Source organism: Sciurus carolinensis, chromosome X (assembly GCF_902686445.1).
Source record: "Sciurus carolinensis chromosome X, mSciCar1.2, whole genome shotgun sequence".
Classification (NCBI taxonomy): Eukaryota; Metazoa; Chordata; class Mammalia; order Rodentia; family Sciuridae; genus Sciurus; species Sciurus carolinensis.
Genome location: NC_062232.1, coordinates 43,874,950 through 43,893,857, shown reverse-complemented (window position 1 = coordinate 43,893,857; position 18,908 = coordinate 43,874,950). Strand labels below are relative to the sequence as shown.

Below are 18,908 nucleotides of genomic sequence, written 5' to 3'. Positions count from 1 at the left end.
GGTGTGCTAAGGGCAAGGGGGCTCAGAAGAGGCTGAGCAATAAGCACTCAGTTGCATTTTGGAACTTTCACCAATCAAGTTGTTGTGGAGAGGAAGTGGGGTGTGAAGGCCAGGGAGGTGGGTGCTGGAAAACTCTCTTCCCAGTACTTCTGAAAGGGCAGAAATTTCTATTTCATGGACAAGTGGGAATACAAAAAATGAAATATCACTTAACTGATGGATGTGGTCAAAAGGAAGAACCAAAAGAATCCCTTCCCCAAGAGGGCAGGGATTTCTGCAGTGGTAGGCCTTACATTTTCATTGTATGAGTAGAACAAACTGGAATGGAATAATGGTTAGAATTGGGTTCTGCAGTACCCAACAGAGACAGTGGATCAAACTGGTTTTGCCCCATGAACATCTCTTAAAAGTCCTGCATGATTAATGTGGCCATCCATCTGAGAGGGAAAGAACTTTAAAGCTAATTTAAGCCCAGTTACTGTTTTTGTTTTTGTTTTTCTTGGCCCCAGATGGCAGAGGACATTAAGTCCAAATGCAAGACAGAGGATAAAAGAGGGCTTAAAACAGAACTGGGAAACTGGTAGCCTGGTGAACAGATCCAATCCACAGATGTGTTTGATTTTGCCCATAAAATTTTTCAAAAATATTTTTGCAATTATTTTCAGCATATAAAATTTGGTGGAGTTCACATAAAGATGCAGATTTTATGACTTGTCTAGAGAAGTTCAAAGATACTTGTCATGTGAATATGCCTTTCTGTATGGCAAAATCAGCAGGACAGAGTAGCCACTGCCTCTTGGTAAGGGGTACAATTCCCACTTAGGCTTTTTGTGACCTGTTTAGCCCTTTGCCTACATTTGAGTGTGATCTTTGAGTTAAACTGACCAACACTAGAGGTTGTTTGTGATCTGAAAGAAATGCAAATCATCCACCTCTACTAGTGTTTAATCATGTCAGAGTGAGTTTTTGGCAATGTGGAGAGTACCATGGAGGTGTGTGCCAAGAAACTGACCATTCACAGGGGTGGGGACTGAGGAATAAGGAGACATCTTTCTATATGACAAGGATGAAGAAATTGTTATGAAAAGCAGGAGAAAAGGGGCCACATCCCACAGTGCAGAAAAGCAGGCTAGGCAGGAGCAGGTGACTGCAGGAGTCAATTACAGCCAAGTGTTGCTAGGGCAACTCAGGCTCCATGCACAGCCTGGAGGGCCTCTGGCCTTAGCTCTGAGGTCAGGGAAGCTGATGAGGAAAAAGATAAGGTTGCAGAAGCATTGTTGTGGGTTGGGGCTCAAGTCCTGAAGCTGATGAAAATGGTGTTACAACATCCCACACAGGGCTACTGGTGACCACTCTAAAGGCCTCTGGAAGTGGGAATCATCACACCTCACCCTTTAGGGCAGTTCTTTCCAAACTGCAGGTTGTAAAGCATTGGTTGGCTGTGAAATTAATTTAGAAGGATGAGATCAACTTTAAAAAGTGAATAGAAAAGTGAAAACAGATAACTAGAATTTATTTATTTTGTAATACTGGGGATCAAACTCAGAGCCTCACACATGCTGGGCAAAGGTAGACTTATTTTTAAAAATGCAGTTCATTTACATAATAAAGGTAAATATTGTTTTGTGAAACATTAGTTTCAGGTATACATGTGTGTGTGCCTTATACATAGTTGTGATGTCAACTATGTTTCTTATTCTGTGTATTGAGCTCAAAAACATTTGAAAGATGCTGCTTCAGGCCACAGTCACCTTTGCCAGCTGACTGGATGTGCCTAATTTGGCATGTCTAGTGAATATTTTTGTTCTTTTGTTTTTGTGAGCACGATGCACAGATATAGGCCAATTGTGCCTTTCTAAGGAGTAACTCTCTGTTATCAAGAAAAACCACAGGTAATGTTGGGCCAACTGGGAAACAGGTTTGGGGGTGTGGCTTCTCAAAGAGGCACAACTCCCCTCGATTTCTTGTGACTGTACTCTCTGGGAGTGGTAGAACTGTAGGTAAGTGCAAATAGAGCCAAAAGGAGAGCCTGCTTCTCAGTGCTCAACTCAAATTCATTCTTGTCAGAAAATTTCCAGGGTTTCATGAAGCAACATCATTCCCAATATTTTTTTTTTTGGTGGGGGGTGAGTACCAGTGATTGAACTCAGGGGCACTCAACCACTGAGCCAAATCCCCAGCCCTATTTTGTATTTTATTTAGAGACAGGGTCTCACTGAGTTGTTCAGCACCTCCCTGTTGCTGAGGTTGGCTTTGAACTCATGATCCACCTGCCTCAGCCTCTGGACCTGCTGGGATTACAAGTGTGTGCCACCATGCAGGTGTCCACCACTACGCTACACCATTTCCACCATATTTGTTTCTTTGTTTGTTCTTAAATGGCCCACACTGCTGATGTCTTACCTAATGGCCATCCCTTACTTTCTTTCTCCCTAATAGAGACCTGAATTTTGTTGTCATACATGGCAACCCTGTGCATCAAGGCAACTGGAATTCTCTAAAGAAGATCTACAAAATATTTTAGCCTCAAATTTTTATCAGATTAAAGAGACATAACAATCACTCAGTCAACTTGTTATAAAAGTTTCTAAATGTGTTTTCTCAATTTCTGTACTTAGTTTGTCTCAGGTCAGGTAATCAACAGTGTTTTAGACTGACACCAGTTCAGAGAATGCACCATAAGTGGCACTGATCTGCGGTAAGTACTCATGCTTATTCTATTTCCCTTGCCTGATGTTTGGTTTAGGCATAAGCACGAGACAAGATTTCTATTCAATAAAAAGGGATCTCTACTGGGGGCATAGGGAAAAGTTTCTCTTAGTCTTAATAAGGGGCAGTTAAATTCTTTCTCCCAGACTCTTGATGTTATTTTATGACTATGGGATGCCTGTGTAGCTGTGATGATCTTGTGATCATAAAGCGAAGGACCAACTGACTGAAGAGAGTGAACAGGATGAAGGGAAACTAGGTGCTTAATGATTTTGCTAGACTGGTAAATTACTTACTCTGGAGTTCCTCAATATCTGCACTTATAGAAGGTAGTAAAATGGCCTATTGGTTGATTCTCTTTGTGTTGATATTGCTACTATTTGCCACTGAAAGAATTCTAAGTGATATACCTTGAGGAACATGACAGGGTTAACTAATCCTGGCACAGAGACTTACTTGAATTGTTATTTTACAGTGAGCTTAGAATTCCCAGAAGAAGTTATAAGGAGAAGAAATGGTTAGACAAAGCTGTATTGTGCACTGGTCCACCAGTCATAACAGGTATCATTCTAATTCCAGCATCATTTTAAAATTTTACATTATTTTATTTTTATCAATATCTAGGAAATTTGATAGTGTGTGTGTAGGTGTGTGTATAGTTTCACATATATTAACACATGCATATATTTGCAGAACTACCACAATCAGCATACAGGACAGTTCTATTACCTCCAAACCATTTATCATGCGATTGCTTTGAAGTCATACTCCCTACTTCTAATCCCTGATCTGTTTTCAATCACTAGTTTTGTCTTTAGAAAAATGTCCTATAAATGGAAACAAGGTAACCTTTCAAGACCATCTTCTTTCACTCAGTATAATGCCTTTGACATTTAGCTAAGTTGTTGCATGTTCAATACTTTTTATTGCGGAGTATTATTCCATTGCATGTATATAGCAGTTTGTTATCCATTCACCCTTGAAGGATATTTGAGTTGTTTCTGAGTTTTGGCAATTTTTAATAGAGCCTCCATAAACTTTTATGTACAGATTTTATTTAATTATAACTTTTCTCTAGGGTAAATACCTAGGATTGAGATTGGCAGGTCACATAGTAAGTATTGTGTTACTGCCCAACTGCTTTCCAGAAATATTGTACCATTTGGCATCTCCACCAGCAACATATGAAAGTTTCAGATTTTTCCCTATGCATTCTTTGAAAAAATCTTATATTTTTGTGATTTACAATCACATATATGATTCATCTTGAGTTGTTTTTTTCTTTTAGGTATTAGGGATAGAACCCAGGGACTCATGCACACTAGTCACATGTTCTATCACAGAGTTATGTCCCAGCCCCAATCTTGAGTAAATTTTTATATGTTATAAGATTTTGGTCAAGATTTGTGTGGGTCTATATTTTCATTCTCTATTCTGTTCTGTTGGTTTATATGTCTATCTTCTCTAAATACTATATTGTAGCTGTTTAACAAAATTTTTTACATTTATTTAATTTATTTATTTTTATGTGGTGATGAGGATTGAACCCAGTGCCTCACACATGCTAGGCAAGCACTTTACCACTGAGCTACAACCCCAGCCCCTAACAAATCTTAATATCCCACTTCACTAATCTTTTCAGAATAATATTGGTTATTCTAAGTCCTTAGCCTTTTCATATAAATTTTAGTGTTGACAGGTCTGTATCCACACACAAAAAAACCTTGCTTGAATTTTGATAGGAATTACACTAAATCTATAGATGAATTTAGGAAGAACTTGAATCTCTAATATGTTGACTATTCCAATCCATGAACATGGTGTGTCTCTTCACTTATTCACATCTTTGGAGGTTTCTTTCATCAACACTTTGCACTTTTGAGCATAAAGATTCTGTACATGTTATGTTAGATTTTTATCTATTTCATATTTTTGGAAATACTATAAATAGTATTGTTTGTTGCTATTATGTAAAAGGTGATTGATTTTTGCATATAGACATTGCATACTACAACCTTGCTTAATTCACTAAGGGTCTGTGTGTGTTCACATGTGTGGTATTTGAGATTTTTTGTGTAAACTTTTATGCCATTTGTGAATAAGAATGGTTCTATTTTGTTGTCTGCTCCTCTACTTTCCTATCCCTTCCTAATTGCCTAGAGTTAAGATGCCTACTTTGGATAAAATATGAGGGTGAGGGATAAGTAGAATTGTTACAAGTCATTTTTAAATTATTCAAGTTGCTTAGGAGTAATTCTACAACAAAGCAATAAAAGTATCATTATAACGTGATCATGTACTGTGAAAACTGATAAAGCAAATAAAAAATTTAAATAATAAAAACTAAAAGATGCAAAGTACTTACTTTGTGCCAGGGACTCTCGCTAGATGAAAGAACCCATCTAAGACTGAGGATGTAGATCAGTGGTAGAGTACTTGCCTAGAAACTCATGAGAACACAATTTCCAGCACTACAAAAATCAAATAACAAAACTATCTCCAGCACCACAAAAACAAAACAAAACAAAACAAAAACAAGCACAAAACACTGCAGTCAATATAACAAGATGTGGGCTGGGGATATAGCTCAGTTGTTAGAGTGCTTGCCTCTCAAGCACAAGGCCCTGGATTCAATCCCCACCAGCACTGCAAAAAAAAAATATATATATATGTAAACTTACATCTTGTTATATATATATATATATCAAGATATGTATATATATATATATATATATATATACATATCAAGATATATATACATATCAAGATATATATATATATATATCAAGATATATATATATCAAGATGTAAGTTTACATATATACTTATGTCCCCTATTTTTGAATTAAAATCTATATTTTAATACATATATTTATAAATGTACAGATAGAAAATTACCTAGAAGAATATTCACTATGTCATTAACTGTTGTCAACTTTATTTGAATAATTTATGGGCTTACCTGACATTCTGCAATCAATACAAAACATATATGATGGCATAAATATTAGAAAAATTAGTATTTGAGGCAAAATTATTTAGTATAAAGAGAGATATTGATAAAAGATATTATTTACAAAGAATCTATAAAGGATATCTTCTGAGCCACGCATGGTGGGACATACCTGTAATCCCAGTGGGAGTCTGACTCAGGAGGATCACAAGTTCAAGGCTAGCTTAGTCAACTAAGTGAGATCCTGTCTCATAATAAAAAATCAAACAGTCTGGGAGTATGGCTTAGTGGTACACCCAGTACCCCCACACACACACAAAAAAAAGAATATCTTCTGTCTTAAACACACATACCAAACAATATTCCATTAAGTACTACATATAAATAAACAATGTAAAAATAAGATAAATTGTACCCTATGAAGTTTTTTTAAATGACTATAAAACCTTTGAATAGATTGATCATGTACTGAGTCACAAGATAAAGCACAATACATCTCCAATACTAGAATTAATAAAAGTCACAGCATTGGATCATAGTGCAACACAATTAACTTATATTCACAAAAATAGTCAAAAATGAAAATCGAGTCTCCTCAAAAATAAAATACACTTTTAAATACCTCATGGTCAAAGAACAAATCTAAACTAAAATTATAATCTAGAGAATGAAATCACTACATATTTAGGTCAAATACAGAAAAAATATATTTTCAGAAATAAATAAAATAATAAAAATTAAAAGTCAAGCATTTTATACCAACCATCACAAAAAATAGCAAAAATAGCTAACAAAAACTGGAAAAATGCTAATAAACATGAAAGCTAAAAAATAATGTATTAAGTAGAGAATAAGAAGAAAATGGCAGAATAGAAAAATAAATCCAAGAAATAGCTCTTTGAAAATTTTGACAAGATAGAGAATCTTTTAGAAAGTCTAGTTAAATGTGAAAAAAGTTCATCAGAAAAATAAGATTGTTTGATTGATGGGTAAATAGGTGCTAGATATATGATAAAACAAGTATAGTAGAACGGGTCATGCAGGTGTAAAGTTTTTCAACTTTGGTGTATGTTTGAAAATGTTCATAATAAGATATATAAAATCCTTATCATCCAAAAGATCAGTTTTGGAAACATTGCACTAGAAATTTCAATCAAAATAAGAAAAAGACAAAGATGTTCACTATTCACTTGACTGTTGACCATTTTTCTTGTTCAAGAAAACATAACACATCAAGTAAATAAATATAGGAAAATATATATGATAAGGAGAGACAAATCATTAGTTGTAAATTATATCATTATCTATCTGGAAAACCAAAGAAAATCTATTAGAACTGATAAGAAAGTTGGGTGACCAGTTACAAAAAGATTTCTTGCTATGCACAAAAAATATCGAGGGCTACTTATAAGCAGGAGTGATAAGTGAAGGGAAGGCTGGTGAAAGATAGCTTTTGTTTAGTTCCACATACAGTACTTCTGTGATGTTTGATGTTTGATGTTTGCACAACAAGAATGTATTCATGTAGTTTCTTGAAAAAGGGAAAATAAAATAGTGGTAGGCAGAAGTCTGAAATGACAAGATTTCCTGCTTTAATTTCCAGTTCTGATTATGTGATGATATATGATGCCCATGATAACTTATATTATCTGGCAAAAGGAATTTTGCAGATGTAATTAAGGTCACTAATCAGTTCACTTTTGTTATTTCCGCAATCACATGGTGCAGGAAACTCGAACCCGGGCCTCGAGCATGCAAGGCAGGCACTCTACGTGATGGGTTATATTGCCAGCACTTCAGTTCACTTTTAAATAGGCAGATTATTCAGGATTGTCTCAATGATTCTAATCTAATCACGTGAGCCTTTTAAAAGCAGAGAGTTTTCTCAGGCTAGGGGCAAAATAATAAGTCAGAGAGATTCAAAGCAAGAGAATAATTCAAGCTGCTGGCTAGAAGATGGAAGTAGCTACATGAGAAAAAATGTGGGTAAACTTTAGAAGCTAAAAGTAGCTTCTCATCTGACAAGCAGTAAGGATGTGGGGGACCTTAGTTCTACAATGATAAGGAACTGCATTCTACCAACAATGTGAATCAGCTTGGAAGTAGGTTCATCTCCAGAACCTGCAGATAAAAGCCTACTTTGGTGATGCCTACTTTGGTGACACCTACTTTCAGTCATTGTGAAACCCTAAACAGAGAACTCAAACTAGCTCATCAGATTTCTGACCTACAGAAATAGCAGATAATAAATGGGTTTTAAGCTACTGAGTTTGTGATAATTTTTGTGCACCAGTTAAAAACATACAAAATACATTAGCAAAACAGTGAGATGTATAGCATCTCAAATTCCAATACCAGTTAATGAACAGTAGTATTATGGGAAATGACACACGATGCCCCATAGGAGTGTACATTGGTAAAAATTTTACTCAATTTTATTATTGAGTAATACATACCAATCCTTCTCTAAATGTGGATATGCTTTGACTTATTGAAATCTATTTTAGTTAAATAATTCTAGTGGTAAGCAAGAATTTTCTCAATGTTCATCACAAAGTTGCTTATAACAGTGGACAAATAGAAGTGACATAAATGCATGACAATAAGAGATTGGTTGGTCAAATGTAATACGTTATATCCATTTGAAGAAATAATTATGCTACCAAAAGTCCAATATGAATTGTTCATAGAAAAAACAAGCTAATTTTCACATCCATCTGGAAAAGAAAATTCATGAATAGTCAAGAAATTTTGGGGATAAAAAGAAGGGCTTTTCACAGAAAATATGAAAATATATCTTAAAGTTTAAGTGATTAAAATAGTTTGGTATTAAATATTTAAAGAAAAACTGTCGATTCTTTTCAAACTATTCTAGAAAATTGTAGAGGAGGGAATACTTCCAAACTAATTCTTGAAGCTGACATTACCCTAATACAAAACCCAACAAGGACACATGCAAAATGGAAACTACCAACCAATACCCTGATTAATATAGATGGAAAAATTCTCAACCAAATACTAGAATATTAAATCCAGCATCATATTAACAAGATCATTCACTAAATGGAATTTATCCCAGGAATGCAAGGATGGTTCAGCATACATAAATGAATAAATGTGATATATTAACTTGAAGAAGGACAAAAAAGCATATGATTATTTCAATAGACAGAAAAATATTTGAAAAAATACAATATCCCTTCATGACAAATTTTTCTCAAATATTAGCTATATAAAGTACATATTACACCACAGTAAAGGCCATATATGATGTCACAGCATCTAGCATCACACTGAACAGGGAACCCTTCCTATCTAAGATCTGACAGAAGACAAAGATGTCCACTTTCACCACTTTTATTCAGTGTATTACTCGAAATACTATCAAGAATAATTAGATAAGAAAAATTAAAGGCATTCAAATTGGAAAGGAGGAAGAAAAATTGTGCCTGTTTGCAGACAACATGGTCTTATGTATAGGAAACCCTAAAGACTCCATGAAAATACTGCTAAAAATGCATGATTTTCTTGGGAATAAGATGGACATCTAGATACAGGAGGTGTTCAGAGCATCAAATAGACAAGATAAAAAAAAAAAACCTCTCCACAAAAATTATAATTAAAATGTCTGACATAGAGAACAAGTTTTGAATTTTAAAAGCCTCAAGAGAAAGTTACATTTATAGGAAATCCAATCAAAATTTCAGATTTCTCAGTACAAGCTCTAAAATCCAGGAGAAGATAAACACTAATCAAGATTGCTATATCCAGTAAAGCTATCCTTCAGAATTAAAGAATAAATAAAAACTTGCCAAGATAAGTACAAATTATCCCAGTGATTAGGGAGGCTGAGGCAGGCGAATCATGAGTTCAAAACCAGACTCAGCAACTTAGGGAGGCCCCAAGCAACTCAGAAAAATTCTGTCTCTAAATAAAATATTTTAAAAAGGGCTGGAGATGTGACTCAGTGGTTAAGCACCCCTGGGTTCTATTCCTGGTACTTCCCCACAAAAAAAGATAAGCATATATTAAAAGAATTAATAACTACAAAGTCAGCACTACAGAAAATACTTAAAGAAATACTACACACAGAAGGGATTAAATAAACAGAATGGGTGAATCTCATCAGAAGGATAACTGAGCTAATAAGAAACAGAACCCAATTAATATTAAAAATAAATAATACAAATAAGTAATGATAAAATTGAATGTAAATGGTCTCAATTCTCCAGTTAAGATGTATACTGGTGGGATAGATCACAAAACAAGACCCAACTTAATGTCATTTGTAAGATATTCATCTTACAGACAAATTCAGTCACATGCTCAAAGTGTAAAGATGAAAAATGATACTCCACGCAAATGAAGCCTGAAAACAAATAGAAGTAGCAATACTCATATTTAACAAAACATAATTCAAGTCAAAATTAATCAGAGGAGACAAAGAAGTTAACCTCATGCTGCAAAAGGGAATAATCCCACAAGAAATTATAATTACAGTAAATATTTATGACCCAAATCAGTGCACCTAATTATACAAAACAAGCACTACACAACATAATGACTCAGACACAAATATAGTAATACTGGGTGACTTCAACATACCTCTTTCAACAATAGTTAGGTCATCCAGACATAAAATCAGTAAAGACTCTTCAGACTTAGAACATATTATAAATCAAATTGCTTTCACAGATGTCTCTAGAATATTTTATCAAACACCAGCCAAATTCACTTTTCTCTCAGTTACTCTTTGAACCTTCTCTAAAATTGAGCATACATTTAGGTCACAAAGCAAGTCTTAACAAATGAAAAAAAGTTATAATTCTTTAGGTATAATGGAAAGAAATTAGAAACCAACAGCAAGAAAAACTACAGAAACTATAGAAACACATGGAGATTGAACAATAAATGGGTCATAGAAAAAAATAGGGAGAAATTTAAAAATTCTTAGAATAAAAAAAAGGATAGAGATATAATGTATTGAAATCTCTAGGACACTGGGAAATCTCCTCTAAGAGGAAACTTTATAGCTACAAGTGCATACATAAAAAAAATCAGAAAGACCCCCCAAAAAAGCATAATGACACATTTCAAGGCTCTAGGAAAACAAGAACAAAACAATTCCAAAACCAGTAGAAGGAAAGAAATAATTAGGATCAGAGCTGAAATTAATGAAATAGATATTTTTAAAAAATCAATGCAAAAAAATCAATGAAATGTAAAGATGGTTCTTTGAGAAGATTAATGAGGTTGACAAATCTTTAGCCAAACTAACCAAAAGAAAGAGAGAACAAATTAATAACATTAGAAATTAAATAGTAGATATTACTATAGACATCACAGAAATCCAGAGGATCATTGGGGACTATTTTTGGAATGACTATTTTGATTTTCCAAGAAATTGGAAAATCTAGGAAAAATGGATAAATTTCTGGACACATATAACCTTCTAAAATGAACCAAGAGGTTGTAGAAAACCTAAACATATCAATAATAAGCAGTGAGATTGGAGCATTAATAAAAGTCTTCCAACAAAGAAAAGCCCAGGAACAAATTGATTCTCATCTGAATATTACCAGACCTATAAATAACTAATGTCAGTTGTTCTCAAATTATTCCATGAAATATAAAGGTGGAACACCCCCAAATTCCTTCCATGAGACCAGTATCACCCTACTAACTAAATTAGATAAAGATTAATCAAGGAAAGAACTTTACAGACCATTATCCTTGGTGAACATAGACACAAAAATTATTTTTGTTTTTGTACCAGAGATTGAACCCAGGGGTGCTTTTCCTCTAAAATCAAGAATAAGACCAGGATGCTCACTCTCACCACTCCTATTCAACATCCTACTTGAAATTTTAGCAGAACTTAGGCAAGAGAAGGAAATAAAAGGAATACAAATAGGAAAAGAAGCCAAATTATCATTGTTTGCAGATGACATGTTCTATAATTCGAAGATCTAAAAAGCTCTACCAGAAGACTTCTAGAGGTAAGAAATTCAACAAAGTAGCAGAGAACAAAATCAACATGAACAATCAATAACTTCTCTTTTTCATACCTTTATTTTATTTATTTATATGCAGTGCTGAGGATTGAACCCAGTGCTTCACATGTGCTAGGCAAGCACTCTACCACTGAGCTAAGACCCCAGCCTCAATTAGTAATTTTTCTATACACCATTAAGGAATCTGCTGAGAAAGAAATCAAAACAATTTCATGCATGATAGTCTCAAAAAATATCTAGGAATAAATCTAAACAAGGAGATGAAAGACCTCTACAATGAAAACAATAAAAAAAAAAAAAAGACCCAGAATAGCCAAAGCAATTCTAAAGAAAAAGAGCAATGCTGGAGGCATCATGATGCTCAATTTCAAATTAAACCATCGAGCTACAGTAACAAAAGCAGCATGGTACTGGCATAAAAACAGACACATTGCCCAATGGGATAGAATAGAAGAATAATTGACAAACCCACACAGATCTAGTCATCTGAGTCTTGACAAAGGTGCTAAAGATGTATTGGAGAAAAGACAGCCTTTTAAACAAATGGTGCTAGAGAAATTGGATATTCATATATAGAAGAATAAAAGTAGATCACTATCTCTCACCCTGCACAAAAGGCAACTCAATATGGAGCAAAGACTTAAGATTTAGACTAGAAACTTTGCAACTGCTAGAAGAAAACATAGGTTAACACTTCAATGTAGGCACAGACAACAACTTCCTCAATAGGACTCATAAAGCTCAGAAAATAATACCAAAAATTAATAAATGGGATGACATCAAATTAAAAGAGTTTCTGCACAGCAAACAGGAACATGAAAAGGAAGCCTTCGGAATGGGGAAAAATCTTTTCCAATTGTTCTTCTTTTAATAATTATTTTATTATATTTATTTATTTTATGCAGTGCTGAGAATCAGACCTAATGTCTTGTACATACTAGGCAAGTACTCCAACCCTTTCCAGAAGCTCTTCTGACAAGGGATTACTACCCAGAATATATAAAGAACTCAAAACCTTATCACCCTCCATAAAAGTCCACCAAATAACTCACTCAATAACTGGGCAAATGAACTAAATGGACATCCTCAAAAGAAGAAATACAAATGGCCAACAAATATATGAAAAAATTTTCAACATCCTTTGCAATCAGGTCAATGCAAATCAAAACTACATTGAGATTTCATCTCATTCCAGTTAGAATGTCAATCAATAAGATTACAAATAACAACGAATGCTGTTGAAAATGTTGGGGGAAAGGAACACTTACACGTTGTTGGTTAGAATGTAAATTAGTGTAACTACTATGGAAATCAATATGGAGAGTCCTCGAAAAACTAGGAAAGGAACCTAGCTATAAAATTACTTAGTGTTCATCCAAAAAAATTACTCAGTAGAGTCATACCCATGTTTATAGCAGTGCAATTCACAATTGACAAGTTATGGAATCAATCAAGGTGCCTGTCAATGAATGAATGAGTGAATTGAGAAAATGTGGTATATACACACAATGGAGTTTTACTCAGCCATAAAGAAGTATTACATTATTTCATTTGCAGGAAAATGGATGGAACTGGAAAACGTCATGTTAATGACATAAGCCAGGCTTAGAAAGTTAACAACTGTATGTTTTCTCTCATATATGGAAACTAGAGAGAAAAAAGAAATAAAAGGGATTTCATGAAAATATAAGTAACAGCAGTAGAGTAGATGCTGGGTATTAAAAGGAGGGAGATGGGAATGGAAAAGGGAGATACTGGATCATGAAATTGACTTAATTATGCTATGTGCATGTATGAATATATCATAATGAATCCCACTATTTGTGTAATTTTAATGCATGAGAAAAAAACATTTAAATGTAACACCTGAAACTGAATCTTCTAGAAGAATACAGGGGAAATACTACATGACACTGGTCTGGGCAAGGATTTTTTAGACAAGATTCTAACAACACAGGAAACAAAAGCAAAAACAGACAAATGTCAAATGCACTCCCAGCACTCACAATAGCCAAGATATGGAATAAACCTCAGTACGCATTTACAGATGAATGTGCAAGGAAAATGTGATATATATATATATATATATATATATATATATATATATATACACAATGGTATATAGTATAGTCATCAAGTGAATGAAATCCTATCATTTGTGATAACTTGGATGAACCTAGAGGAGATAATGTTCAGTGAAATAAGTCAGAAACAGAAAGACAATTATTGCATACTCGTCACTTCTATGAGGAGTCTAAAAAAGTTAATCTCATGGTAATAATGAGTAAAATAGCTGTTGCCAGAGGCTGGAGACGGGATGAAGGCTGGGAGAGATCGATCAATGGGTACAAAGTTACAATTACATAGGAGGAACCAGTTTTGGTGTTCTATTGCACAGTAGGATGACTATAGATAACAATAATGTGTCTTTCAAAATAGGTAGAAGAGAAACTTTTGAATGCTTTCACTATTAAGAAATGATAGATGTGTCATGTGATGGATATGCTAACGAACCTGATTTGATCATTACACAATTTATATGTGTATCAATATATAGTGTTGATAAATATGCATAATTATTACCTGCCAACTTAAAAAAATAGTTTGAGGTTGGTACTGGTATGGATTTTAAGACTATTAAATAGGTGTTTTACATTTAAACCCATGTATATACTCAGAAAATTTTTATTTTTTGTTTTTTATAGTGCTACAGATCAAACTCAGGGCCTTGTACATGTTAAGCACATGCTCTGCCACTGTGCTATATTTCCTGTTCCCAGTTTTTTTTTTTTCTTGGTGCTAGGATTGAATCTAGATCCTCAAACATGCTAGGCAAGCACTTTACCATTGAGCTACACACTCAGTCCCAGGAATTTGGTTTTTGGTAAAGGGAAAGAATGACCGTTGAGTAAATGTTTAAGACCCTAATAAGCAATTAGTATTGTAATGGAATAATATTAATCTATAGAAGATAATATCAAGAGAATATTTATTGACTTAAGATGTGTTCACATAAAACTTCCAATGAGTTAAAGAATTAAACATAAAACATTCTAAAATATTATCAGGAAATTCAGGATAATGTTTCTAATCTTAAGAGTAGAAGGCCTTCTTTTGCAAGATTCCAAAATGTAAAAGTCATAAAAGAAACTATTGATAAATGTGTACACATCAATATACATTTTTTCATACTGGGGATTGAACCCAGGGGTGCTCTACCACTGAGCTATAACTCTAGGTCTTTTTATTTTTTGATTTTGAGACAGGGTCTTGCTAAGTTGCTGAGGTTGGCTTCCAACTTGCCGTCTTCGTGCCTTAGTCTCCCGAGTCACTGGGACCACAAGTGGGGCCACCATGCCCGGCTTATATATTTAAAGCATCTATACCCCCAAAGACCTCATAAACAAAATTTAAGTATAAGCAAAAAGCTGCAACAAAATTTCCTCCATGTCACAAAGATTTACATCCTGGCTCCAAAGATTCAATGATAAGACAAACAATCCAGTCAGAAAATAGATAAAGTATGTGAACAGGGAAGCCACAAAATAAGGTAAGTAAATGGCAAATAAACACAAAAAATTCCTTAAAGTTATTAATCAGGGAAATGCAAATGAGAGATTTTTCACCCATTACAATGGCAAAAATGTAAAATCATTCATTAATATCCAATTTCAAATACATGAAAGTGGGGGCCACATGCCTCTAACACTAGAAAGGTAATCTAGGACAATTAAGGAGCTTTCTTCCTAAGAAAAAATAAAACAACATTGGTAACTAAAAAAACAGAAAGAATATTGGGGAGATATCAACTGAAGTAGATTTTCTACGGGACAATTTGGCATTATATATTAACATTTCAAAATGTGATCTTTGATCTGAGTATTTCAATTTTATGTATTGACCTTCCAGAAGGAAGCATATGCATGAAAAACATGTAAAAAGATATTTGCCACAGGGCTGCTAATAATAAAACGCTCTGTAAAAGTAAAGGATTGAAGACATTTATCAACAGGTGAATGGTTAAGTACATACACTCATTCAATAGAATACTATGTATTAGGTAAAGTGAATCAAATTGATTTTTATATCTTGACATAGAAAAATCTTTAAGGTATATTAGGTGAATAAAGCAAGTAACAGAACAGTACATCAAAGAGAATGTTATTTATATTTCAAAAAATGTACAACACAATACTAATCAATATATTTCTATTTATGTGTATGAATCTTAGGTGAATTTTAAATTTATCTGTGGTAGTGGCGCACATCTGTAATCCCAGGGAGGGTGAGGCAGGAGGATTGAAACTTCAAAGACAGCCTCAGCAAAAGAGAGGTGCTAAGCAACTCAATGAGACCGTCTCTAAATCCTGTGTGGCACAGTGGTTGAAGGCCTCTGAGTTCAATCCCTGGTAACCGCTCCCCTCCCCCCAAAAAAAAAGAATTCAGTTTTTATAGATAGACCACCTGTAGTTCTTTTTCTTTGGTTTCATATTGCCATTAAAATGTTATAGACAAATAATCAGTGACATGACAAATACTTGGTTACTAAATAACAACATGCTAAATAATACTAAACATACTAAATAATAACATACTAAATAATAACATGCCATGTTAATATTTTTGTTTAGAAATGTGTGTGTGTGTGTGTGTGTGTGTGTGTGTGTGTGTGTTGTTTGCTTATAGAAAAATGCTGGGAGGACATAAAACCAGAACATTTTTTTTTTTGCAGTGCTGGGGATCAAATCAGAGCATTGCACATGCTAGGCAAGTGCTCTACCACAGAGCTATAGCCCCTCTCCCACCGTTTTTTCTTTTGTCATTTTCTTTATCTTTTCATATATTTTCTGAATATTCTACAATAAGAGAAATAGTGTGTGTGTTTTTGGGGGGCTAGGGTTTGGTCGGAGTTAGAACTGGATCAATGAAGTTAGCAAGAGAATTAGCAATTGGTGAAGATTTAAATGTAAACTAGGGTTGTGGGATAAGTGGGATTTTAGAATTAGAGGTGAGTAGATTTTATGGGACTAGGAATTAAGAAAGGTAGAGGTTAGTTAGGTATAGAGATCATGGCTTATTAGAATTAAAGCAGATGCTTATGAGAGTTTGGAATTAGGATCTAAGGGTTTATTAAATTGAAAAAAATTTAAAACTATACTAGTAATATGGGTGATGGTATAGAAATATTGGAATAAATTGGAGATTTTGGGTATTTCTGGTGGGACTGCATATTGTTACAACTATTCTGGAAATCCTATTCTGTGTTTTGAGGAGTGACCTTTTGACCCTAGCTACTCCATTTCTACAAATTTCTTCTTAAGGAAAAAAAAAACTCCCTAAGGCGGGGGGAATCTCCTTAAGAAATATGCATTTACTTCCATTCAAGTTTATGTCTGTATTTCCTTTTTTTCTTTTTCATAAAGATTTTATTATGTATAGAGGGGTGAGGGGATTCAATCTTTCTTGGAAGCTGTTTTCCTCATGGCAGCCAGTATGCTGCTCAGCATCTCTAGCTTTACTCTTAGGGTAGGTGTGTGTCGTGTCCCCCCCCCCCCGCCCTTTTCTTGATGGATTGTTTTTCCTTGGAGACCTGGAGCAGTTCCATTTCAAGCACCTCCTATGAGGCAAAGCTACACACCTTGAATCACAGACCGCACAGATTTGGAGTATTTGTCTTAGTTACCTTGTGGTCCTTCATGAGGCCCAAGTTGGTGGGATAGGGCAGAGCCATGGTTGTTGCCCTTCGATGACTGCCTCACCAGAAGCCATGTCTGCATTTCTTATAATAAAAAAGATCTAAACATAGGGTCTTATTTGAATGAATAATCAGCCTTAGAGTGAAATTACATTCACTCATTAAAAATAACATCAGAAGTACATTCATTGAGATAATCTATCTCAATTGGCCTCTGTACATCTCCTGAGATTTATATACAAAATTTAATATGAAAGTATACACAGGTAGTAGTGGTGGTGGTGGTGGTGGTGGTGGATTCACTCCACAGATTCCCAATTTAAGGCATGAACCAGTTTTGCAAGGTTGAAATTAAAACTGAAAGGTATGATTACAGTTTTTATTTCCTTTATAGTCCAAGAGTTCTTTGGTTAGTACTTTTTAAATTTATACTTTAAGATATCAAATTAACACATACTTTTTGTTAATAATTCAAACCTTATCAAAGTATCTAGAGTTGCAAATCAAAGCCCCCTTTTTTCTTACTCCCCAATCTCATTCTGCACTGAAGTATAGTTAATAGGGGATCTCCTACCAGATTCGTTGTATGCCAATGCATTTATAAATGTAGATCCTCTATAGATTCCTGGTCAATTGCACTTACCATCCCAAATAATACCAAGGAAAAAAAGATAATGTTTGAGGGCTTACTATGTGTCTGAAGTATTTTAAGGGTTTGCCCTGTGATCTCACTATGGTGCTGATGTCCTGCCTTCCACAGTCAGGATTTGCCCTCTTGCCCCCCATCCCTCATTCTTCAAGGCAGCTGAAGAGGTCGTTAATTTTTAAAACGTAAATCAAATCAAATCATATCCTCTTAAGCGGCTTTTGGTGTATCTTGAGTCAAATCCCTGTTCTTTAGCGACCCTACTATCCTCTATGGTTGCCTTTATTGGGCAGTGAGTACTCAGGCGGGGTCCCCAGCAGGAGACCCGGCTTCACCGCGGAGGGAGCACCCTCCCCAGGGGCAGAGGCGGGGCTTCTAGTATGGTGGGTGGAGCCTCAAATCGAGTGTGAGCAGAGCCGCAGGGGGGAGGCTTTCGACCGAGGGCGAGCGAGGGGAACAGGGCTGAAGCAGGGCCGCGGACCCCGCACGCTCCTGCGGGCCCCAGGGAGCCGTTGCGGCCAAGGTGAGCTTCTACCCCTGGGCAGGGGAACAGGCTCTGTTCGCGCGGCTGTCTTTGGCTCCTAGGGGTAGGGGGGCAGTTCCCACGGGACCCTGCGAGAAGGCACCGAGGTGGCGGCCTTGGGGAGCCTGCGGGAAAGGCTGCTGAAGGGGCCGGGTGGCCTGCCCCAACCCTCCCTGAACCCCGCCTCCTCTCCCCTCCCCCAGGCCCCAGCCGGCGCCTGTAGAGAGCTAGCCGCATCTTCAGGGACAGCGGGGCAGCTGCCGGCAGCGCGGTGAGAGAGCAGCAGACAGTGGGGATGCGAGGTACCGGCGTTAGCAATGGCCAAGTGGCCCTAGAGAGGGTGTAGAGGCCAGGCCTTAGGCGTTTCT

The 18,908-nt window shown here is 35.5% G+C and overlaps 1 protein-coding gene across 3 annotated transcripts in view; it reads left to right on the top strand.

Moving 5' to 3' along the window:
* The first annotated feature begins 18,456 nt into the window (after window positions 1-18,456).
* Window positions 18,457-18,908, top strand: part of Huwe1 (HECT, UBA and WWE domain containing E3 ubiquitin protein ligase 1) — a 139,373-nt gene continuing 138,921 nt past the window's right edge. The window contains exons 1-2 of one of the 3 annotated variants that reach the window (XM_047535480.1): window positions 18,457-18,540; window positions 18,744-18,842. The gene's annotated coding sequence lies outside the window, so the exon portion shown is untranslated. The remainder of the gene's footprint in view (window positions 18,541-18,743; window positions 18,843-18,908) is intronic. The other 2 variants (XM_047535471.1, XM_047535472.1) reach the window with 2 other exon arrangements.